Below are 27307 nucleotides of genomic sequence, written 5' to 3'. Positions count from 1 at the left end.
AGTGGTGGTGCAATGGGAATTCGCGAGTCCCGATCCTCAGTCAATGCTATCAAATCTTTTGGAATAGATGTCTGAATTGCTTCAGGGATAGATTGACCGAGTTGCCCTCCACTTTCTCCAGATAAATCTGCGAGTGGAGAATCCCATAAGGGAGCCAGAGTTGTTGGATCTGGGAGGGGAGAAAATGACTCTATTAAAGATGGCGGAGAGTCAGATTTTCCCTCTGAAGCATGTGACTGCTCTTCTGCCGTAACTATGGCAGGCACTGTAACCGACTCGACGTGCACTCCTCGCTGGGTGTCCTGAGTATTATCTGGGGAAGTGTATGGTTCCATTGTGAGTAATGGAATTGTGCTTAACTCAGTACAAGATGCCATGGCCCGATGGCGAATTTCAATAGATGCATCCTGTTGAGAGAATGCCTCTAGTAACTGTTCATTGGCCATTTCAAAGTCCATGTCCTGTTGGGAGGACAAGGATGGGCTTTCAGATGCCTCAGAATAGGTTTTTCTTTTCTTAGGAGGAGGCAGAGCTGAGGGTTCACTCATATTTGACATTGTACTACTTCCTAGTAATCTTCTGGGTAACATTTTAGACAGTGGGGGAGAGGGTGAGATAGAATGAGACTCTGTGTTTGGCTCTATGACCTGGGATTGAAGCTGTGGTTCTACAACTTCATGGTCAGCCCTATCAACCACTGAGGGTCTGTTAACAGAAGTAGGAAGAGAGTGAGAGTGAGAGTGAGGAGTTACTACCTGTAATGGAAGAGCCTGGGTGGCTTGAACCACTGGAGGTTGAGGTTGCTGTTCATGGCCGGGAAGATTAAAAATAGGCAAGGGAATATAATTGGCCATGAAAGCAGATACAAGTACTGGTACTTGCATAAATTTGAAGGTTGTGTCTTGGCGAGTGTAAATCTTTTTGCTAACTGGTGGGGGTTCGGTTACAGCAGAGTTAGCAAAAAGTGCTTTGTGTTCAGGGGTGAGTAGATGATCTGCTATAAGCATAAGAAAACGAGCATAGTAACATGATACCCTACGATTTGTAGAATGATCACGTAAAGCAGAAGTTAGACGTCTCAAGAGAATGGGAAAAAGTAGTTTGCCAAAATTGATTCTTTGATTGAAAACAACCGCAAGACCAATATACTGCAGGGTGGAAGTAATGTTATGAAAATTAGATTTTGTGCAGTTGGCAAACACTTTGGAAAGTGTATCGAAGAATATATCCCATTCAGACACCAAATTTGATTTAGAAAGTTTGGTTAAATTGATCACCCCCTGATAGTGAATAGCATTGAAAAAATTTGTGATATCATTTTCAGAGGGTAAATTACAGAAATTGTCTAGTGGAAAATTTAACGCACGATTGACGACTGTTTCATCAACTACATACTGTGTGTTTGCGATGGTGAATGAAAAAGATTTTGAATCATCGGCCACAGTAGAAGTTGTGCAAATCAGTCTAAGTAGATCGACGTTTAAAATCACATTTGATTTAATAGCAGAGCTAACAATCGAATGATCATTTAAAAATCTAATCCAAGGCTTAAATTTTTCAACATCACATTTTTCCGGATTGAAATAACCAACTTGATTATGCGCGACAATTTGGAAATTGAGAGCCATTTTTTTTATAAAATAATAATAAGACACAAGCTTTTCAGAATTTTAAGAATAATATTAAGAAAATTCGAATTAATTAAATTAATTTAATAATTCGAATTAAATTAATTATAATCGAAAAATTTAGACAGAAATGTATCTCGTTAAAATTCTTAAATCACTAACACAGTTTTGACACACCAAAAGACACAAATAAGAAATTAAAATTAAAATGGAATTTGAAGGGGCAAACTGATTTTAATTTGATTTTTGCGTTTTTTTTTTTTTTTTTTTATAATAACTTTTATTTTTAAGAAAATTCAACAGCACTTGTTTATGTATATACTTATATGTATATATCACTAAAGTGATGATTAAGTGTGCTGAGTAAAAACTCGAGCAAGGAAATATGGTGACTGTTTTTTTTGTTTGTTCGAGGAGAGAGAAGAGAGAAAATGAGAGTGAAAACTGTTAGAATTTTTTTTGAAAATGAACTGCTAAGTTGAATTGGTGAAAAACAACACAGCAACAGCCTTTATATAACATCTGGTATGACAATCCGGGATTGTCATACCGATTGTCATACCAGGCAAAAAGAAGAAAAATAAATAACAGAATGAGTATTAAAATTATAACTGGTATGACAATCTGATAGTCATACCGATTGTCATACCAGTACAAAATAAAACAATATAATTCTGATATTAATTTTATTACTGGCATGACAATCAATAGTCATACCGATTGTCTTGCCAGTTATAAAATTAATCTGATTTTAAAATAAGCAATCATTATTACTAAAATGACTTTCAGCAAGACAATTTCAATTGTCTTGCCGATTGTCTTTCTAGAATAAGATAAAATAAGCATTAACAGATTTATATTTTCATGTTTACTGAAATGATTTTCAGCAAGACAATTTTAATTGTCTTGCCGATTGTCTTTGCAGTAGAAAAACAAAATGAATATGTACAGACAACTATTAATGTACTGAAGCTATATTTCATAATAGTACAACTGAAATAAACACTTAAAATTTTCACAGAGACAAAGACAATATTTCAGAATTAATTATTTTTATTCTAAAAATAGATTTCTGTTGAATTTTAGCAAATAAAATTCATAGAAAAATATCTTTAGAGGAAATAAAATATTCTGAGATATTTTAAATTAACAAGTAGAGTAAATAACATAGATAAGATAATATATATTACATAGAAATAAGCAAGAAATATGATAAAATGATAAAATAAATTTGCAAATGAATTTTTCATTTATGAAAAATTCATTTGTAAATTCATTCAAGAACAGATTCCAGATATTAATTAAATTAATCACAAAAACTATTTAACATGCCCAATTTACCAACTAATCTGGTAAATGTGGATTCATCAAGTGGTTTAGTGAAAATATCTGCTATTTGTTCTTCTGTTGGAACAAAAAATAGTTCAACAGTACCATTCATGACGTGCTCTCTAATAAAATGATACCTGATGTCAATGTGCTTTGTCCTCGAGTGCTGCACAGGGTTGTTGGTGATGGCTATTGCACTTGTGTTGTCACATAAAATAGGAATCTTGTTCAATACAGAGCCATAGTCTCGTAGTTGGTTCCTAATCCACAAGATCTGAGCACAGCAGCTTCCAGCAGCAATATATTCAGCCTCGGCCGTTGAGTTGGAAACTGTTTGCTGTTTCTTGCTGTACCATGAGACTAGCCTGCTTCCTAAGAATTGACAACTTCCTGAGGTGCTTTTCCTATCAACAACACTTCCTGCATAATCTGAATCTGTATATCCGACAAGGTTAAAACCAGATTCTTTAGGGTACCAAATACCTAGATTTGGTGTTCCCTTAAGATATCTTAAGATTCGTTTAACAGCAACGAGATGAATATCTCTAGGATCCGCTTGGAACCTTGCACATAGGCATGTAGCATACATAATATCTGGTCTACTTGCAGTAAGATAGAGTAACGAGCCAATCATACCTCTGTAGCTTGTGACATCTACCTTAATGGAGTTTTCACATGGTCCAAGCTTGACAGCTGTAGTTGATGGAGTCCTTGCTGATGCAGAATCCTCCAGATTGTATTTTTTGAGGAGTTCCTTGAGATACTTGGATTGACAAATAAATGTTCCGTCTAACCTTTGATTTACTTGTAATCCAAGAAAGAACTTCAGCTCTCCCATCATGCTCATTTCAAACTTGCTGTGCATTAACTTAGCAAATCTCTTACAGAGATTATCATTAGTAGACCCAAATATTATATCATCCACATAGACTTGGACTAATATAGTATCATTCTTATGTTTTTTAGAAAAGAGAGTTTTGTCTATGACACCTCTAATAAAGCTATTTTCAATAAGAAATTCAGAGAGAGTGTCATACCATTTTCTTGGTGACTGTTTTAGCCCATAGATAGCCTTGAAAAGAAAGAAGACAAAATCCATATGATCTGGATCTTCAAAACCAGGAGGTTGCTCTACATATACCTCTTCATCCAGCTTTCCATTCAGAAAGGCGCTCTTGACATCCATTTGATAAACTTTAAAGTTTGAAAATGCTGCGAATGCCAGAAATATCCTGATGGCCTCAAGTCTAGCCACTGGAGCATAGGTTTCATCATAATCAATACCTTCAGCTTGAGAATACCCTTTAGCTACCAGTCTTGCTTTGTTTCTTGTAACCACACCATCTTCATCTAGTTTATTCCTGAATACCCACCTTGTACCAACAGCTTTCTTGTGTACAGGCCTAGGTACCAGTTTCCAGACTTGTTGACTTTCAAACTGATTGAGTTCATCTTGCATAGCAATCACCCAATCTGGATCAGTCAGTGCTTCTTCAATTTTCTTAGGTTCCATCTCAGAAAGAAATCCTGAGAATAGACACTCATTTTGAGTAGCACGTCTAGTTCTGACTCCAACATCTGGATCACCAATAATCAACTCAAAAGGGTGAGCTTTATTCCAGACAGTCTGTCTTGGAAGATTTGATCTTGATGATTCGCCTTGAAATTCATTGTGATGTTGTGTCCTACTAGATGATCCTTCAGCATCTCCCCCTGAGTTGTTGCCATGTTGACTTGAAGATTCTCCGTCAGTAGCAGTGGTATCTCCATTGTTTCCAGAGTTTCCATCACTATTACCTTGAGTATTATCAGGATTAACAGGTTCTTCAACAGCAACAACCTCAGGTTCTTGACCATGTTCTGACTCTGAATCTGACGTATCATCAAACTTCAGTTTCTCAGAAGGATCTTCAGTTTGGATACTAGGGAGTTTAGTGTCATCAAATGTAACATTGACACTTTCAGTTACTTTGTGTTGATCAATGATATACACTCTATATGATCTTCTTCCATATCCAACAAAAATACCCTCATATGCCTTTGCCTCGAACTTACCACGACGATCATCTCCATCCTTGAGCACGAAGCATCTGGCACCAAATACATGAAAGTATTTGATAGAAGGTTTCTGTTCATTCAAAATCTCATAAGGAGTTTTCATGAAGTCTTTGTTGATTAGAGTTCGATTCTGAGTATAACATGCAGTATTGACAGCTTCAGCCCAAAAGTACATTGGAAGACCTGATTCATTTAACATCGTTCTTGCAGCTTCAATCAATGTACGATTCTTCCTTTCTACCACTCCATTTTGCTGAGGGGTTCTAGGAGCTGAAAATTGTCTGGTAATCCCTTTGTCTGTACAGAATCCATTTAGAAGTGCATTCTTGAATTCTGTTCCATTATCTGACCTTATTGCTCTAACAGGGACGTTAGAATCTAACTCAATCATCTTGATATGATCAATCACAACTTGTGGTGTTTCATCCTTAGAGTGAAGAAATAAAACCCACGTATACTTGGAATAGTCATCAACTATCACAAGACAGTAACACTTCTTTGACATAGAAAGGATATTAACTGGACCAAATAAATCCATGTGCAATAATTGCAGAACACCAGTTATGAAAGATGTGTCAGTGCCTTTGTGACTTGCTTTCTTTGACTTTCCTTTCTGGCAAGCCTCACATAGTCCTTCTGGAGAGAATTCCAGCTGAGGCAGACCTCTTACCAATTCTCTTTTGACAAGAGAATTCATTGTCTTGAAATTGAGATGGGAAAGTCTCTTGTGCCATAGCCAACTCTCATTTGACGATGCTTTTGCATAGAAACAATTGACTTCAAGATTGCTTCCAGAGTTCATGTCAGCTACGAACAGATTTCCTTTCCGTATTCCCATTAAGGAGGGTTTTTCACTTTTCTTGTGCAGAATCTGACACTTCAGCTTGTCGAATAAAACATTGTAGCCGTTGTCACAGAACTGACTAATGCTAAGCAGATTGTGTTCAAGTCCTTGCACAAGATATACATTTTCAATGATAACATTTCCAGCTTGCAAACAGCCATATCCCTCCGTTAAACCTTTGCTGTTATCACCAAAGGTAACCACTGGGCCAGCTTTCTCAACCACATTTGATAGCAGGGCTCTATCTCCGGTCATATGTCTTGACGATCCACTGTCAAGAATCCACACTACCGGTTGTACCTGTTTAATGCCCTGCAATACAAATGGATTAGAACTTCTTCGGAACCCAAGCTTGGCTGGGTCCGGCATACTTGTAAAATTGGCCTTTATCAGGCAAAACAACATTCTTAATTTCACTATTCTCAACATTCTCAATGACTGAACATTTGACCTTTAAAACAGCCTTATCAGATTTATGTTTAGGCTTAGGCACAAATGTCTCCTTTCTAGCTTTAGGAGGACTAGCAGTCTTAGACCTATCATGCTTTCTATTATTCACATGCTGACGAGGAGTAGTCTTATCATTAGAAGCATGCTTACCATTAAAATAAGCAAACAACAGATTAAAAGCACAAGACATACAATCAGGAACACCACATGCTTTATGAGAAGGATTAACAATAGGCAACTTATGCATGGTAGACATGGCATTTGTGCTATCCAACTCATGTGTGTCTGAGTTAGTCTCAGTTGCTTTCACAACCTTGACTGGAACTTTTGACACACTTGACTTGGAGACAGCTTTCCCATTAGCATTATCTTCAGCACGGATTTCTTCTTGAATAATAAAAGAGGTCTCATCAAATGGTTCAGCAATTGATTCCTTATAGAGGGGTTCATCAACACCCTTAAGCACATGTGGTACTTCCCTGCCTTTAGCACATACATGAGGAGGGGAGTTTATGCCTAATTTTCCAATAGCAGCATTGTAATCATAACCTATTCCATGTGTTTGATTAACAGCTTGCTTATTGTAAAACTCTTTGGACTTCGAACAAGAATTAAAGTAAGCTTTAACCTTAGCCTCAAGACCGGTGATCTTGTCTTTGAGAATAGTTTCGAGTTGTCTATAACAGTCAACTCTATTCTCTAGAAAAGATACTTGGTCTTTAAGTTTATCTTGATTAATGTGCACAAGTCTTAATTCATTGACCTCTTTCTCAAGGTCTTTGATTTGTTGATTTAACAATTCATTATCACGACGAGCACAATCTAAGTTACCTCTTAGATGATAAACCATTTCAGCATCAGAAAGTTTTACCTCTTTTCTTGACGATGAGGTGCTTGCATCACTAGCCATGAGAGCAAGATTCCCAACTTCTTCATCTTCACTGTCAGTATCATCCCAGCTTCTTCCCTTTGCCAGGTACGCCCTTTCAGATTTACTCTTCTGATTAGAATCGTAAGAGTTCTTCCTTGCTTGTTTTGGCTTCCTGCATTCTGTGGCAAAGTGTCCCAACTCATTACAGTTGAAGCATCGAATGGTGCTTCGATCAACCATCCCTGTTTTATACCCACCACTGCTGGTGTTAGAGGATGAAGATCCACCTTTCTGGAATCTGTTGTAGTTGGACTTGTACTTGAACTTGGGATTCCTTTTGAATCTGACATTTGAGAATCTCTTGACAATCAGGGCCATTGACTCATCCTCCAATTGCTCCAGTTCTTCCAAGGAATAATAATCATCTCCTGATTGATTTGTAGTAGGTGAATCAAATTCTGCTACTATCACATTATCTTCAACCTTGGAAGACTGTACCATTCTATCTGACTGTTGAGATTGTTGTTGATATAGTAGTTGTTGTTGTTGTTGTTCATCAGCTACCAGAGCAGTAGTCGTGCTGACCACTCTTCCTTTCCCGTAAACTTCCTTCTGCTGAATCTGCTCCAACTCATAAGTCTTTAACACACCATATAGCCTTTCCAAAGAAATCTCACTCAGATCTCTTGCTTCTCTTATGGCAGTGATTCTATGTTCGAGATGAGTTGGCAGTGTTAAAAGGAACTTTTTATTGACCTCCCTGATGGAATAGTATTTACCATTAATGTTCAGGTTGTTGATCAATGCATTGTACCTCTCAAACACTTCAGTGATTCCTTCTCCTGGATTAGATTTAAAGTATTCATACTCAGAGGTTAGGATTTCTAGTTTGTTCTCCCTAACTTCCTCTGTGCCTTCATTAATAATCTCAATAGTTTCCCAGATATGTTTAGAATCTTTACAATTCATCACATGTCTGTTCATTAGGGGATTAAGGGAATCTACTAAGATTAATTGAAGGCTAGCATCCAGGGAAGCTTCTTCTATTTCAGCAGGAGAGAAGTCCTCAGGATCCTTCACATAAGTTCTCGCTTTGGTGATCACCACATCATTCTCTATTACCTCTGGTTCAATAACCATAGGAATTTTTGGACCCTTCTTCAACACTTGCAAATATTTGGGATTAGCAACCTGTAAAAACAGTAGCATCTTCTTCTTCCACATCACATAATTTTCTTTATCGAAAAGTGGAATTTTAACGGTTCCAACTTTTTGTGTAGTCATTATGAATTTTTGAGTGAATAAAAATTCAAGAAGTGAAAGAAACACAAAAGTCTAGGATCTTGATTTGTACGTTAATCAGAAGGCTCTGATACCAATTGTTAGGTCCCAATTTGTTTGTAGAAGGGGGGGTTGAATGCAAACAATACCGTTTCGTCGAATAAAATGCGGAATAAAATTGTGAAACAAAATTCAAGTTAAATAAAACTTTTATTAAACTTGAAAGGTGTTACAACTACGGTATCGATTACAAGGGATTAATCTCAAATCAATTATTACAAATTTAGAATAAATTCGACATGAACTTTTTCTATTTTTGTAATTAAAAGATCAAATGCTAAAAGCGATTTGAGATTAAGTTCTAGGGATTTTAATCCGCTAGATTGATATACAAGAACAAGATAAGTAATTCTAGTGGTTTGGATTTAACATTAACAAACTAGAATATTTGATCTTGAATAAGCAGATGAATGATGAAATATTTTCTTTTGTTTTCTGCTGTGTTTTCTTGTTCTGTATGTGCTGCTCTGTTTTTGCTGAGTAGTCTGTTGATATTGTCTTCTGCTTTCTTTTAATCAATCACAGCCTAAGTTGTTGAACTGGTGTGACAATCTATTTGAGCTTGAAAGACTTTCGGTGAGACAATCTATTAGAGCTAGGAAGACAATTAAAATGAACTAGCAAGACTTTCGGTATGACTATTGATTGTCATACCGATTGTCATAGTAGTACAATTGAAATTGTTTTTCTGAATACATAATTGATTTTAATCTAATTGAAAATTCTATCAATACAATCAACTGAATTAGCAAGACATTCGGTATGACTATCAATTGTCATACCGATTGTCATACTAGTACAATCAGTTGTCTTTTTAGAATTATCACAGATTTTAATCAATTATCATTCTGAAAATCCTCATTATTAATTCTAAATTAATTAATCAATTTAATTCAATTAATCAATAAATTAATCCTTGCAGATTTAATTTATTCTCTTAATTAAATTATATGACTTAATTAATTAATAGTGAATTAATACTATCCCTGAGCAGCATCCATTCTTCTGACAATCTTCTGAAAGTCTCTGAGACTTATGAATCAATTCCGTCACTTCAATGCTGACACTCGATGTACTGTCTGGTTCATGAGTGACTAACTTTCGTGACGTTTCTTCATGTCTTGACTTTGTTGTTCTGATTGAATCCTTGTAATAAATGATACCTTGACGAGATCTCTGTCACTTGATTAAATCCACGATCTTGATTTATATCACTGAGGCATGATCAAATTCTTGAACTTCTTCCAGTGAATCTTCAAGTCTGCAGATGAACAATGTTTCTTTATTCTTTGACAGATGTTACTTTGTGAGATCTCTCTGATGCTTGATCCACTATTTACTTATTACATTCTTATTTGAGTTGAGTTAAATACTCGAATAAAGAGTAGGCTATGACATATGCCTTTCATTGATATATATGTAAAAAGGTGAACTCACTATGAGGGTGCAAGATCCATATGTGACATTCAATGTGTTCAATGCGATGAAATTCCCTATGGAAGATGAGGAGTGCTTCAAGGTAGATTTGGTTGATTCTGCAGTTATTTCAGAACTTGATCATGTGCTAAGGTCTGATGCCTTAGAAAAAGCCTTATTGGGGGATTTTGACAGTGAAGATGACGAAGGCAATGAGCAGTTACAATATCTAAATGCTTCTCCTTGGAAACGAAAGCTAGACATGCCATTTGAATCTCTTGGTAATACTGATCTCAAGAATGCTGAGGGAAAGCTCAAACCATCTATTGAGGAAGCACCTACTTTGGAGCTTTCACCATTGCCTGAACACTTGAGGTATGCTTTTTTAGGTGATGCATCTACTTTGCCTGTTATTATTACATCTGAACTTTCAGGTAGTGATGAGGACAAGCTCTTGAGGATTCTGAGAGAATTCAAATCAGCCATCGGATGGATATAGCAGATATAAAAGGGATCAACCCTCCGTACTGCATGCATAAAATTCAGCTAGAGGAAGGTAGCAAGCCAACTGTTGAGCAACAGCGAAGGCTTAATCCTATCATGAAAGAAGTGGTGAAGAAAGAAATTATAAAATGGCTGGATGCAGGAATCATATATCCTATTTCTGAAAAATTCTTGGGTGAGCCCCGTGCAATGTGTACCTAAGAAAGGAGGTATTACTGTGGTAGCAAATGAGAAGAATGAGCTCATCCCCACTCGAACAGTGACCGGATGGAGGGTATGCATGGACTACAGAAAGTTGAATAAATCCATGAGGAAGGATCACTTCCCTCTTCCATTCATTGATCAGATGTTTGACAGGTTGGCGGGGCATGAGTATTATTGTCTTCTGGATGGCTATTCGGGCTACAATCAGATTTGCATTACACCAGAAGATCAAGAGAAGATTACTTTCACTTGTCTATTTGGCATGTTTGCTTTTTGCAGAATTTCTTTTGGCTTATGTGGTGCACCTGCCACTTTTCAGAGATGCATGATGGCTATATTCTCTGATATGATTTGAAATAATGTCGAAGTGTTCATGGACAACTTCTCTGTCTTTGGACATTCGTATGATGAATGCTTGAATAATCTTCGTTTGGTGCTCAAAAGGTGTGTGGAAACCAATCTGGTGCTCAATTAGGAAAAATGTCACTTCATGGTGCAGCAAGGCATCATTCTTGGGCACGAGGTCTCTAGTAAAGGTCTTGAGGTAGATAGAGCCAAGGTGGGCGTCATTGAAAATCTTCCGCCACCTATTTCTTTGAAAGGAATCGGTAGCTATCTTGGTCATGCGGGTTTTTTTCGGCATTTCATCAAGGACTTCTCTAAGATATCTAAGCCGTTGTGCAACTTGCTCGAGAAAGATGTGCCTTTCAAATTTGATGATGAATGTTTGGCAGCATTCGAGACTCTCAAGAAGAGTTTAATCACCGCACCAGTTATTACGACACCTGATTGGATAGAACCTTTTGAGATGATGTATGATGCAAGTGATTATGCAGTGAGAACAGTTCTTGGACAAGAAAGGAATAATATCTTTCGTGTGGTCTACTATGCTAGTAAGACGCTAATGGAGCCCAAATGAACTACACCACTACTGAGAAGGAGCTCTTGGCTATAGTTTTTGGTTTCAAAAAATTTCGATCTTATCTACTTGGGACAAAGGTGATAGTGTTCACTGATCACGCTGCCATCTGCTACCTGGTCACAAAGAAGGATTCGAAGCCTAGACTTATTCGTTGGGTTCTCTTGCTACAGGAATTCGAGTTAGAGATCAAGGATCGAAAAGGTACTGAAAATCAAGTAGCTGACCATCTTTCTAGATTGGAGAATCCCAATTCTACTTCACATGATAAGACATTGATCAACGAATCTTTTCCGGATGAGCAGTTGTTTACAGTTCAAGAGGAAGAACCATGGTTCGCAGACATTATGAACTATCTTGTTAGTAATATAATGCCTCTTAATATGAATACGGCTCAAAAGAAGAAGTTTCTGCATGAGGTGAAGTGGTACATGTGGGATGAACCATATTTGTTTAGACAAGGAGCTGACCAGATCATCAAGAGATGTATCCCATTCTGTGAGACGGAGGGGATATTACGAGACTGTCATTCCACAGTTTATGGTGGACATTATGGTGGTGAAAAGACAGCAGCTCGTATTCTTCAAGCATGGTTTTTCTGGCATGCATTGTTTAAGGATGCACATCAGTTCGTTTTAAGGTGTGATCATTGCCAAAGAGTTGGGAATCTTACCAGAAAGGATGAGATACCTTTAAATGTGATGCTTGAAGTTGAGGTCTTCGATGTTTGGGGAATCGATTTTATGGGACCATTTATCTCATCTTGAAATAATCAGTACATCTTGCTGACAGTCGATTATGTCTCGAAATAGGTAGAAGTCAAGGCTCTACCGACTAATGATGCAAAGGTAGTGTTGAGTTTTCTTCATAAGCAGATGTTCACAAGGTTTGGAACGCCACGAGTTATCATAAGTGATGCATGGTCGCATTTCTGCAATCGTAAGTTCACTTCAATGATGCAACACTACAATGTGAATCATCGCATTGCTACTGCGTATCATCCGCAAACTACTGGTCAAGCTGAAGTATCTAATAGAGAAATCAAGCACATTCTAGAGAAAGTCGTTTGCCCGTCAAGGAAAGATTGGTCTTCGAAGCTCGATGAAGCTGTTTGGGCTTATAGAACAGCATACAAGACTCCACTTGGGATGTCCCCGTTTCAACTTGTCTATGGTAAGGGATGTCATTTGTAGCACCCCCAAATCCGGGGTCGGGGATCCGGGTTGTCACGAGTTCCATTACCCTTAATAAAACCCAATCTTAATAAACAATCAACTACTATGTACTGTGACCCCACAATAAACACACACACCACAAGTTATAGTCTCAGAGATGAATATCCAAAAATAACATGAGTCATTTTATTCCAAAATTATATGCTATTACACCTTAAAAGGGTTTCTGAATAGATTTACATTTCTTTGTCATTATTACAATTCATAAATATACATAAATCTGGTACATCAGAAGTTGAAAGCCTAGCCTATTGGTAGATCCTACCTCGGCTATAACGGCAACAACGCCTACAGGAAACTGCGGAACGTTTCCTAACCGCTTGCGAATCGGGAGCTTGGTCCTGTTCATCTTTTCTATTTGTTGTTGTGTGATGAAAGAAGAAAGCAAGGGTGAGCAACAAGCCCACCAAAATAATATGTATAATGATTAACAATATATGAGCATTCTCATAGTACTCATGAAAGTCTTGGTCAAGAGGAAATGAACCAAGCTGATATCTTAACGCGACCAAGTCACAAAATATTCAGTATATATATACATATATACTTTTCATAATCTTTGAAATCCTCTGACATGTATAATATACACAGAGTTCCCGTTTATAACTGTATAAAATATCGTTGCAAGGTGATCTCATATATCTAACCTTGTCTCAACGTTTTTCCGAAAATCTTTGACATGCACAAGATAATCATTTACTAGATATAAGTTTAAAAGATGAAGTTACAAGATACTCCAATATACTTATATCTGGATACTACTTGAACTACCACCGTTCAAGTTATAATCAGTTTCAAAAGTTCATCACCCAGATGAGACTACAAGATAAGACTTGAATAGATTCAATCCTTGAAATATCATTATAAATAATGAAGTTACGAGATACTCCATTACGTCCCGATATATATATACACCTATATATATATATACATTTCATACACTCCTTAAAAACCTCTGTTATGAAAATTATAAACAGAGTTGCAATATCCAATGGATTTTGGAAAGGAGAAAACCTTGGCATAAACCTGATATCTTGCTGATCAGGCAAAGATACCAATAAGTAACCTTTTCTACTAGTAGATGGACGAATTCCCCACTGGTCATCACCCTGGCCGTAATAGGACCTTATGCTGGACTGCCACTCAGCCACTTACGCATTTGATGGACTCCCACTGAGCCACTTACACTTTCATGGACGCCCACTGAGCCCATGTTGCTTATGCCGACTCAAATAGATGGACTTACTTCCCGAACGTTGGGTAAGTAATCAATCCATTTATCAAAACAGCAATATAAAATACACCACAGATCCGGATCCTTTAGATTTTTGAACGAGTATTCAAGTCCCCTTCAAAAGGAAGATCTTAAATTTGAAAACGAGTTTTGGGATCCGCTCTAAACTTTAAAAGTCAATTTGAAGACTCGAAAACATTTTTAAGAATGATTGGAGTACTGCTGATTTATTAAAATAAATCAGTCCCAATATATTAGAAAATATCTGAATATTATTATTTAAATAATAATATTCCCAAAAAGGATAATCTCTATAAAATAATCGAAGTAGAAGTGTTAAACTCATACTTGAAATGGGTATTAAATAACCAAAGATATACTTATACGAAAGTACTATCTTTATTTGAATAATCAAAAATAAGTTTGATTATCGAAACATTATTCTTTAATAAAATAAAGAATATTACTTAGTAAATAATCGGAGTCATAAGTCCTCGAATGAATATTCAAAATAATATTCATTAATAAAATAAACGGGGTCATAAGCCCTCGAATTAATATTCAAAATAATATTCATTAATAAAATAAACGGAGTCATAAGCCCTCGAATCAATATTCAAAATAATATTCATTAATAAAATAAACGGAGTCATAAGCCCTCGAATGAATATTCAAAATAATATTCATTAAAAAAATAAACGGAGTCATAAGCCCCCGAATGAATATTCAAAATAATATTCATTAATAAAATAAACGGAGTCATAATCCCCGAATGAATATTCGAAATAATATTCATTAAATAATATAAACTGAGTCATAAGTCCTCGAATGAATATTCAAGTAATATTCATTAAATAAAATAAAGTTATCGAATAAACCTTATTCGATTAATAGTTTTGAAAACTATATCAATATATATAAATATATATATATATATATATATATATTATATACTCGGGAACATCTACTCCCGGTTTTAGAAAAGGGTTCACCTTTGGGTCCCCTATCCTCAGGGTATACGCAACTATTACTTATCTCTAGCATAGGTATTATGCAACTAATAAGCATTTGAACCAACAGATATATAAATCAAGAATATGAAACAGGCATGCATATATACCATATCACATGCTACAATATATCGCAAGAATTTGCTAATAACAAATATGCATTTATCGCAAGATCATGCATATACACATATACATCACAACAACAGTTATACGGGTAGAAAACTTGCCTGAGCGATTGGGGGTTATTAATGGCTTGGGACAAGTCTGGTAACCTATAGACAACATATAAGTTGGAATTAAACCAAAGTCACTTGTAAATCTATACTTTAACCAATTTAGACTCTAACGCTCGCTTTGCGCTTAATGATTCTCTTAAGTCGCTCGAGTACCCTCGGCTCCACCATTTTTAATAAATTAACCATTACGAGTTTTAAGGCGATTCTTTCGCGAGTGTCTTACCAACTGCCTAACACACTTAACATAATTGTTTCATACACTAATTAACCCTTTTAGGTCTTTAACCTATGTTTCAAAGTAAGGCGAGGGGTAATGTTTCGTTCGCGAAATGTCGTTACTTAAAACGACCGTTTCTCCTAAACCGTACATCGGAAACAAACGAACCACATATCAAAACGAAGCTCGTAACATGAACTATCTAAACATGGCAATGGTCAAAACCTAGCAGGGAGTTCTCGGGTCCTAATGTTATGAACAAAAGCAGTCTAAAGTAAATCGGACATTACGACAACTATGTTTACGCGATTTCCCAATTTTATCCCAACCAATTCAACACCAAATCATCACCAATCAATCCCAATACAACCATATGACCATATCACTCATCAACCACTTTAAACCATTTAAACCAAGCTCAAATCATACCATGAATCATCAAGAACAACTAGTGCTACTTTTTAACTCCAAAATCAACAAAAGCACTTAACCACTAAGATCTCAACATGACAAAACAACTACTACACTTAATCTCTCATTCCATCATCATAATCATTTATACCAAACAACTAAATGCTAAGATAATGAAGAGTTATACCTTCCTTGAAGCTTTTAATCCATGAAAGATCCTTGGAATGCCCATGGAAGTCTTAATCTAACCTCCTACTAGCTTGTTCTTTCAAAGAAATCAAGAACACAAAAATTAATTTCAAGAAAGTACTATTCACCATCTTCTTGAATGATTTATAGGAAATGCTAGGAAAGGATTTTGAAGCTAAGATTTCTAGGAAGTATGTAACTTAACTAGGAGAAGCTAGGATAATTACCTTGTAAATTAGCAAGTGGAGGAGCTTGGACTTCCCTTTTGCTAAGAAAGAAGCCGAGAGCTTCATGAAGAAAATGGAGTGTTTTGTGTTTTTTGTGATTTGTTTTGATTTGCCTTGGTTGTTTTTGTTTTGATTTTGGTTAATTACCTTATTAACCTTGAACTTTGTGTGGTTATCATTCAACCACACCGCCTTCCCCTTATGCCATGCTTATGTCATGCTTATGATGTCATCATCCCTTACTTGCCCTCTTCTTATTGGTTGGATGACCTCATCATCCCTAACCTCCTTGATTAACTCATAATTGTTTGCCTAATGACCGCTGATCTGTTATACGGTTCACTTAACTTTCGTTCTCGTTTCTCGTTTGAGGGATCATACCCGGGATCTTATTACTTAGGTTCCCTTAACCTTTCTCAATACATTATATCCCTTTTATTATCCTCTCTTATAATCCTTGAATTTAAATCCTTTTTATCCTGTTACCTTATACTCAATTCTTTCGGTATCCGGTGGATTTTTAGGAAAAATCAAAGTGTTCGGATTTGGATTCTGACGATCTTTACATACACTTATATCCCATATAAAGTACTAATAAGATCTCAGAATAACAATAGAAGAACCCCTACATAGTGTGGCATGAAAAGATTTCTCATTCAGCATAATCTGCAAAATCACTATTCATAAGGGTTTCAAAAATTCCAAAATTTGGGGTTATTACATCATTTACCTGCGGAGCTTGAACATTAGGCTTATTGGGCATTGAAGAAGCTAAACCTCGATCTAGATGCAGCTGGGAAGAAGCGAATGCTTCAGTTAAATGAACTTAATGAATTTCGAATTCAAGCGTACGAAAACAAAAAAATGTACAAGGAAAAGGTAAAAAGGTGGCATGACAGGAAGCTATCGCCTAAGTCATTCGTGCCAGCACAACAATTCTTCTATTCAACTCCCGTCTCCGACTTTTTCCTGGAAAGTTAAAATCAAGGTGGTCTGGACCATTTATCGTCAAAACTGTGTTTCCACATGCAGCGGTGGAGATTTTTTAGAACGATCTGGGCCAAGCATTCAAAGTAAATGGTCAGAGATTGAAGCAATATTATGGGGATACGGCAAACCATGAAGTGGTTAGTGCCGTTTTATTGATAACTTGATCGCATCACTCTACGTCAAGCTAATGACGTAAAAGAAGCACTTCTTAGGAGGCAACCCAAGATATGAGACCATAGGAACCCTTAGAATTTAGTACTTTATCCAAAACCCCAAAAAAAATAGAAAAATGTTGGCAGAAAAAAAAATTCCAGAGACCTTGCAGGCACCCGCCTGCTAGGACCAGGCGGCCGCGCGCTAGCAGGCGCCCACCTGCTGGTGCCAGGCAAACGCCTGTGGACCTGATTTTTGAATAAAACAGTTTTCAGCCTATAAAAAAACAAACAGAAAAACAAAAAAAACAAAAATCACAGCCCACGATCCCCATTAACCCACAATTTCTTCCCCAATATTAGCTACAATCCCCAATCCCAATCAAATTCAAATCCTAATCTTGCTATATATACATACAATCTCTCCATACACATCCCATATACTTTCAACCCTACAAAATCTCTCCTACACACCAAACACAACTCTCTAACCCTTATTTTCAGGTCTAATGGCCCCAAAGAGATCACGAACTGTAGGGAGCATCAGCACCATTCCGACTGCTGATTCTTCGAGGAACACTGTTGCGAGTCCCCGCTTGTTGGATGGGGATGTTGAAGAAGAGTACACAAGCTTCTGACTAAGCCTATTATGAGGGAGAGGGGGTTCTTGCCATCAGGAAGGGATGGTGATTTATTATCGATGATTGCTGAGAAGGGATGGATTACATTATGTGAGTCACCTGAGACGGTTCCGATGAGTATCGTTCGCGAGTTCTATGTGAATGCCAAGGCCGATAAGAATGGGTTTTATATTGTTTGTGGGCTTACTGTTGATTATTAACCCAAGGCGATTCACCGGGTAATTGGGCAGCGACAAAGGAGAATTGGAATAAAAAGTCCCCTAAGGACTTTAATATGGACTTGATTATTGCTACTCTCTGTCGGCCGGGCACAGTGTGGAAGTTCAAAAGGGGAATCAACGAGTATCGTAATTTCCCTGCTATCGCGATGAACAGGTATGCTCGTGCTTGGAATGCATTTATGTGTGCTAATATTCTTCCTTCTGTACATGCACATGAAGTTACAGTGGAGAGGGTGAGGTTGTTGTGGGGAATTTTGAATGATGAGTATTATGTGGACCTTGGTGAGTACATCTACCAAGGGATTTTGATGTTTTTGAGGGGGAAGTCGCAGTACTCTATTCTGTATGCCTCTATTGTCATGAAGCTTTGCAAGGCATGTAGAGTCCAGTGGTCGTCTTATGAGCAGCTGTAAATGTCGGTCACTCCTATTGATTCATCTACGCTGAATACGATGCAGGAATGGACGGGTGGAGAGCCCGAGTCACATGGTTTGGGATATCATCTCCTAGGAGGAGTTCCAGCAGCTGGTGCTACCATGGCTAGGCCTAGTCAGGCTCGGGGAGAGGCAGGTCCTTCGAGAGCCCAGGGAGGAGATGGTTCGGGACTGGCTGATGTCCAGTACAGGAGGCTTTCCATGAGGATGGATGCGATGTATGAGTCGCATAGTAGGTTTGCCCAGGAGCTCACCCAAGCATTTGGGACTGCATTTAAAGGCCTTAGAGCTGACATCCAGTGGCCCATTTATGGTGAGGATTCTGCTTATCCACCTCCTGACACTCCACCCTCTGACGGTGATGATGATGATGATTCTTCTGAGTAGGTATACCCTGTGTTCCTTTCTATTACCTTCACCGGGGACAGTGAAGATTTTAAGTTTGGGGTGGTAGTTAAGGAACATATTTGTGTGTATGTTATGTAGTTGCATTTTCATGTTAGTTTAGTTCATATAGTTGCATATTTTTGTAATATAGTTTTTTTTATTTTATAGCTTTATTTATCATGTCATATAGCTCATGCATATATCATGATCCCTTTGTGTCGCTTTACTGATTAATATTTAATTTTGATGCGAGTGTAGTGATAGCGTTAGAATGATGCTGAATCTTGTTAGGTTGGCATGCATTCTAGAAACACTTGTAATTTTACTAAGTCTTAGAGTATGTTTAAGGACTATATTGTTGTCATGGTTTGATGGTTTTTGAGGTTAATCTATTTCTTATGCTTAGAATGCGTGATAGGCTCTTAATGATAAAAGACATGAAAAGATAAAAATTGGAGATAAAAATTAGATAGCGTGTTAATCTCTTGTGAAGCGACAGTAAATCTTGAGATTTAGAACTTGCCATGCTAGCATAGGTTCATGTATTGTATCCATGATTAGTGGGTAACTCTAACCGTTTTACTTGCCCTGTGTAATCATAATGAATAACTTGTGCATAAATCGTTATGTTATCAAATTCTGTAGACATATAGGGTCTGAACATAATTGATGCCTATTCAACTTCTATCTTAATTTTGGATGCTTGGTAGAATGGTATTCGTGCAACAAAATTTGGCGTTTATCAGTTTCGTGTTATTCGATTAATATCATCACCATTACATGCTAAGGGTAATAACAATATCTATTGAATGAAGTAGTAATGAAGTTATGATCTCATGTGTGTTTAATATTGTTAATTTAAGTGTTTAATTCTCATAGATAATATTAGTTAATCAACCTTAATTGTTATTGTCTTGACATTGAAGAGTAACCATACATTGGTGAGTAAGTATTAATTAAATATGATTAATCAGAGTCTATGTGGGAATGAACTAGAAATCATTCTATATTACTTATTAACGTGTATAATTGCATGAATTTATTTAGCGCATGATTTGTGCCTAACAGTCAGCTTTAGAATGCCACTTTACCAAGCCTTATGTGGACGCAAGTGTAGGTCCCTACTTTATTGAGATAAAGTGGGATAAAGGAAGTTGTCAAATCCTAAGTTAATTCAGCACACCAAGGACGTAGTGATATTGATTGAAGCAGCTCGGAGTAGACAAAGAAAGAAGGCAGATTTGTATCGAGAAAGAGTATGAATATAGAAATAGCACCAGTAGTGTTAGTAAAAGTTTCACCTTGAAAGAGATTGGATTAGTCTGAATAGAGGGGACAAGTTGAGTCCTAAATTTAGTAAACCATTCGAGGTATTGATAAATATAGATAAAGTTGTTCATGATTTGATATTACCGTTACAACAGTATGTGTATATAATGTGTTCTGTGTGTCAATGTTAAGGAAATAAGTATCTGATTTGAATCAGGTGATTGATTAGGAGCAAATGGGCTCTTGTCCAAGTCTATTCTGCATATAGTGATCGATCCAAATTCTTAATCGTTAAAGGCGAGTCCTTGGAAATGAATGTGTATCTATAGTGTGTACGTTTCAAACCCTCGAGTAGAAGAGTCTACTTGGGAACTAGAGTCAGATATGCTTGACAAATATCCTCACTTATTTAGTTAAGTTAGATTCTGAGGACATAATCTTTTTAAGGGGGAAGGATATAACGACTCGTATATCTTTGTACTAATTGATTGTGTAATTATTGATTAATAATCAAATAAAATATGTGTATTGGTTTTGACCGCTATATATTGTTCTATTATTATATGTGTATGATTTATGGTGTACAGGGTGGTTCGTGTAATTAATTATTAAGTATACTGAATTATTTTCACTTTTAAAAGTGGATTTAATACAAATTTATTTGCATCAATATTTAGATTGTCTCTAAAATTATTTTTATGGTTTTATAATTTCAATAATTATTTTTAGGACTTTATAAAATTGAGAAATCAATATTTCACTAATTATTTATTTTTAAATGATTTTCTGATTGTGTTTATTTGTAAAAATCCATATTTAATTCCAGAAATCTTAAAAAAATCATGAAACTCATATTTTATTAAGTTCGTATTATTCTGAGAATTTTAAAATTATTTTGGAAATTTTCGAGATTCGTTTCACCACCGCGTCGTTTCGTTATTTGTTAAATTGCGGGTATAAAGTGCACTTCAAAAATTATTTTAAAATTTTAAAATTTATGTTTTTATTATGTTCGGAATATTTATAAAACATTTAAAGCTATTCAGTAATTTTTTGAGTTTGTTTTCTCGAGAACACGTTTCGTAAATAATAGGTTTGGGATATAGCTAAGCCTATAGAATACAGAAGTGCGAGAATAGGGAAGCGACCCATATCATAATTAAGGATACGTGTCAACAGCTTGTAATTTGGGGGATAAAAACATCAACTCTATTTTGTCTCTCTCCCGGCCTCGGCTGTAACCTCTTTGTCTTTCTCTCGAAATCTCTTGATTCTCTCTATCAACTATCTCTATTTTCTTTCTCTTTCCCTCACCTTTTCCTCTCTTCTCTCTCCTGGTTCTTTGTTCGCCTATTTCCTTCGGTTTTCCGGTGAGTTTCGATTGTTTTAACTCCGGTTGTAGCTTCGATTTTCTCTATTGGTTTTTATATATATACACGGACCTGTATATATGTATATGCTTGTGCAGTGTTTCCTTGATTGTTACTCTGAATTTTGGTTGCCGCCGCGTGAATTTCGGCTAGGTGACCGGAAGTGTGTGTGTGCGTGCGTGTGTGTGTGTTATGTGACTGTGTTGTGTGGTGGCTGCGGGTGTTGGCCCGTGTGGTTCCTGTATTCCCCTGTTCTGTTTTTACGATTTAAAACCTGGATTATTATATTAATTTTTTTGGAAATTTTCTGCAAGAAATTGTTTTGAATAAATATCCGTGATATTACGATTTATGCAGAAATTTTAGTAATCGGTGTAATTTATTCGGAAACCCATATTATAGCGGGCACCAATAAATTGTACCGCCGTTGACGATGAACTTCGGTGAGTCAACGGTGGACGGTGATGACATTGTTCTGAGTCCTACGAATAAAAACATAAACATACGAATAATAATAATTAATAAATAAAATTATATCGGTGATTGAGATTTGCGAGTTGTGATGGGTTGTTGTGTTTTAGTTGGATTGTTGTTGTGGATTTGACGTCGATTTTGTTTGAAGGGTAGTCCGATAAACAAAGGAAACGTTGTCCAAATTTCGGAAGCGTATCCTGTAAAATATCGGTATATCAGTCGAGTGTATATAGTTATGTACTTATAAATAAATATGGTACAAGCCTACCTGTATATTGTGCCATATGGTTAATAACCCTATTTTGCGAAATGTACCTTCGTGTCGTAAGAATATATTTTATAAATTATAGCTGACTACCCATTTTCTGAAACAATGAGTATATGTATTTTTCGAAAGTGAATATCAAGCTGAGTTTTGAATACGTGAACCTTAACTGATGCCTGTATTACAATAATGTATGTGTTACGAGTCGGGTTTGGTTAACGCACGGGTAGATTGTTAGTGAGGAGAAGTCAAGCATAATCGGAAGTCTAAATTAGGGTATTTCGACTCTGTAGGTTCAAGTCGGAAGGCCCGAGAATTGGCATTGGACGAAAGATAGTTTGGTGGTCAGTCGAAAAGCTCAGTAAGGTTCCAATCAAAGGACTTAAGTGTTGAGGTCGAATCCAGGGTGACCTAGTGGATAGACAATAAAGCCTGAGCAGCAGAGTCGACTCAGAGTCGATCAGTAATAGTTGTAAAGCCCTGCAAGGCAAATACTTCTAAACCTTTCTCGAGATATAGTGCAAACATTTCTAACTTCTCTTGTGACATATTGTTAAGTATTTAAAATAGTTATGTTTTATAATGCGAGTACTTTGAATCATACAGCCTTGAACCTAGATCACATCATTTGATCCTTGAGGCGTAAGCCTTATTCTTTGCAAACCATCCCTTGTTGATTTCCAGATATTAAGCCACATAGAAATGATACTATTCTCCAAATATATAACTACCAAATTCCAAACACTGGAACAAAATTGTTTGATCATACAGAAACTTTTATACCCCAACCATTTTGTATAACATTACAGAACTAAACCTTGAAAAATCCTTGTTCATCTAATACCTGATTCCCTTACAGGTTGGAGGCCATTTCTTTTACATACTTTGATATACCCTCGTGGTACCCATGAATTACATCATGCTCTTATGCAAATGTTTTCATATGCAAATGTTTTATTACTGTTGATGACGAACTTATTTCATTGAGTTATACCGTTTATCATATTGAACTGCTTTAGAATTGGATAGTTTTCTTTATGTGGACCAGATTCGTGGTCAGACCAGATTCATGGTCGAATTTGGCCAATGTGTGCCTTGGATCCAGTTTATAGAGCAGAGCTGTGTGCCTTGCTCGGGGTTAGTGCGTGACTGATCAGCAGCCTAACCTTGGTTTTAAAATTTAAAATGAATATCCAATTCTGATGATTGTTTATCAAGAAACTTGATTCTTCCGAATCATTCCATTTGAACATTGTTTAACCTTAGTTATCGTTATTATGACTTGTTGAGCTAGTTACTCACTCTTGCGGATATTTTTATGTATTCTACACTTAAAAGGGATATGGTTGATAGCGAGGTTCCTCAGTCCAGAGTGCGAGCTAGGATTTCAGTTTGAGTTGGATCGAGCTAGCAGGAGCTTATTGCGGTAGTGTGATAGTAAGATTATAAGAATAATTTCATTATTAGTTGTAAGTAATATTAGTTGGGATTTGGTACGTTGTAATAAAAAATAAGGTTGTGGCTTGTTTTCATACTTTAACCTGTTGCGATCCATGGTTGTGCACAGCAGGGTCATTACAAATAATATTTCATTTACAGGTTTATATATTGTGTGTGTTGTGGACCCCAAACTTCCGACCTGGGTTTGGAGGACGCCATAGCGCGGGCGCGCCATCCTTCTAGGAAAAACTCAGATTTCTTCTTAAATCTTGCTGCTTCGAATCGGCTTTCTACGAGCTTTTATTCCAACATCACCTGGACACCAAATTAGCAACAAAACAATGCTAATTCATCTGATTACCGGAATAGTGTCTGAAATGCAAAAACACTAGAAAACACATTAAAATACATAACAACTTGAGTACAAATACATTAATTCAAACCTTATTAGAGCATAATAAAGTGTCATAAATGCCACTCAACATACCCCCAAACTTGAATCGATGCTTGTCCTCAAGCATAAACAGACTCAAAGAACGAGAAACAAAAATGCATGAATGCAACTATATGAATGTAACGATCCCCAATAGAATAACTCAACCAACCAACAAGCAACATATCAACACATGCAGTTATTCGCATGAAGATCAACCAAATCATATAAATCAACTTACAAACTAGAGACGTGCGTGTGTGAAAATGCTTACAGATATATTATCGTAACTAGATCCATAATCATAACTGACTACTCATCAAGGCAATCGCAAGGTTATAAATAGAATAAAAAGCTAGACTCAAAATAACTTATAACACTTCAATTCTTATATTGGAGTTTTATACAGATTCATGTTTTTATTCTCATCAAAACAACACAAGTATTCTTATTTGATCGTGCAATGAGTGAGGTCCACAAAAGACTTATACAATTGCACCCATGTAACGAGCGTTAGGTTAGCAGATCCCAGACCATAAAAGCCTTAGGTCACGGGGCAAAAAGTCCCCTAAGAAATTAATAACTCGAGTACTAAAGAGCCCACTCATGATCAATTATACATAACACTAATTATACATAACACTTATTTTTTTTTCACAATTTCTGAATGAGTACATTTCGCTCCATCTCATTCAACCCTAGACTACTCATAAAAATATAAGCCGGCTACTAGCCATTTGACACCTAGCCACACAACTAGCAATGAAATCCAATTTCTTCAATTTTTAAATATCCATATCTTTTATTATTTAGAGAATACCCTAAATTCTAAATATAAACAAACGATTAAACCTTGACAAATCAAATAAACCATGATAATGATCTAGCACTCTAGCAACCTATAAGACTTAGTGAAATACAAGTGTCTCTAGCATGTAAATCAATCCAATAAAACTCAACATCACTAAATACGATATCACTACACTAGCATCAACATCACAAGTCAATCGGAAAAATTATCTAAGGGATCATGTTATAATGAAATTATCTAAGGGATCATGTTATAATGCAAATGCATGAAACTACATGAACAAATCATTATAAAACTACCATAATAATAAAAAACACTACATAACTACCATAATAAAAAAAAACTACATGGCAAAATATGCAAACTATTTTAACTAAACTATCATGAACATGCAAACTATATGAGACTCACACAAACATATTCCTTCAACTACTACCCCCAAACTTAAAATATTCATTATCCTGAGTGAAGGTAATAGTAAGGAATCAAGCGTACCTACTCTGAATCAGAATCCTCACCCTCAAGGGGTGGAGTGTCAAGTGTGTCAGGAGGCGGATACACAGAGTCCTCACCAAATACTGGCCACTAAATGTCAACTCCGGTGGCTCTAAATGAAGTCCAGAGTGCCTGGGTGAGATCATGTACAAAACGACTATGGATGTCGTGCATCGCATCCATCCTCCTCGCAAGTCGCCTATACTGCGTCGAACTCAAACCAGCTCCCATGTCCGCTCCTGCTGCCTCCTGCCGCTGCTGCGATGGTCCTCCTTCATCTCCTAACTAAGATCTCCATGCAGTCCTGCTCACTTGACCAGTAGATGGCCTCCCACCGGGTAGGTGGTCAGAAGAATACCCAAGCCCCTTCAGATCGGGCTTGCCTCCATCCTATTCCTGCATCGTAGCCAAAGTAGTGTTATCGATCGGAGCACTCAGAATCTGCAACTGCTCATGTGCAGGCCAATGCCCACCAACTGCCATACACAGCTTTGTCACCACTGACATATACGGAATAGACCCCGTAGTGCTCCCCCTCAAAATCCTCAGAATCCCCTCGTATATCACCATCCCCAAATCTACATAATCACCCTGCAGAATGCCCCATAGAAAACGTGCACGCTCCACCGTATCCTCATGCACATACGAAGATGGCATGATATTAGCACATATAAAAGCGTTCTATGCACGGGAAAACCTGTTCATGCCGGATGCCGGGAATGTAGAATACTCACCGAATGTGCCCCTCTTGATCTTCCAATGTATGTCGGGCCCACACAGAGTAGCAACAATAAGATCTAGATCAATGTCCTCTAGAGTCTTATCATTTTAGGTATCTTTCCCCACCTTTCTCACGGGTTGCTCAATCACAGTCCTGATAGTCTCTGCACTATACTCCACCGTCCTCCCTCGCACCACAGTGAAGCCATTTTTCTCTGCCTTGGCATTCACATAGAACTCGCGAACCACACTCATAGGCACGGCAGCTGGTGCCTCGCAAAAAAGAACTTAGCCCATCTTCAAGATCATCTCCAAAAGCTTACCATCGCTCACAGATGGCAGGAAACCTCTCTCCTTAGCAATAGGCTTCACGAGAAGCCTCGTGTACTCCTCCTCAGCCTCGGGAGTAGAAAACCTGGGCCTCAGACCACTCGAAGTTGAAGAATTAGTGGCGCTATTATCGACTTGAGTTCTTTGTCTCTTGGGTGCCATGGAAATTGATTAGAGAGAATAAGAGTTTTGTTTGAGAGAGAATTTGCGTTTGAGAGTTTATGAATTAGTGAAGAAGTTTATGTATGGGGTGTATGTATATATAGGTGGTGAAAAGAGAATTAGATATGGAATAGAAGTGGGATTTGATTATGGGAGTAATGGGAGTAATGGGTTTGATTTGGAGAGGGAATTATGGGATATGGGGGAGTAAAATTCGGTTGGGAATTGATTTTGGGACAAAATTCCTGTTTTCCCCCCTTAAGTGCCTTTTATTTTTTTCCAAAGTCGGGACACGGCGCGGCCGCGCGCTACTTTTGCCAAACCGGTGCGGCCGCTCACTGGAATAGCGCGGGCGTGTGGTGTTTCTGTTTAAATGGCACGGGCGTGCGC

This window comes from Apium graveolens, chromosome 11 (assembly GCF_009905375.1).
Source record: "Apium graveolens cultivar Ventura chromosome 11, ASM990537v1, whole genome shotgun sequence".
NCBI lineage: Eukaryota > Viridiplantae > Streptophyta > Magnoliopsida > Apiales > Apiaceae > Apium > Apium graveolens.
Note: the sequence above shows the minus strand (reverse complement) of the source record.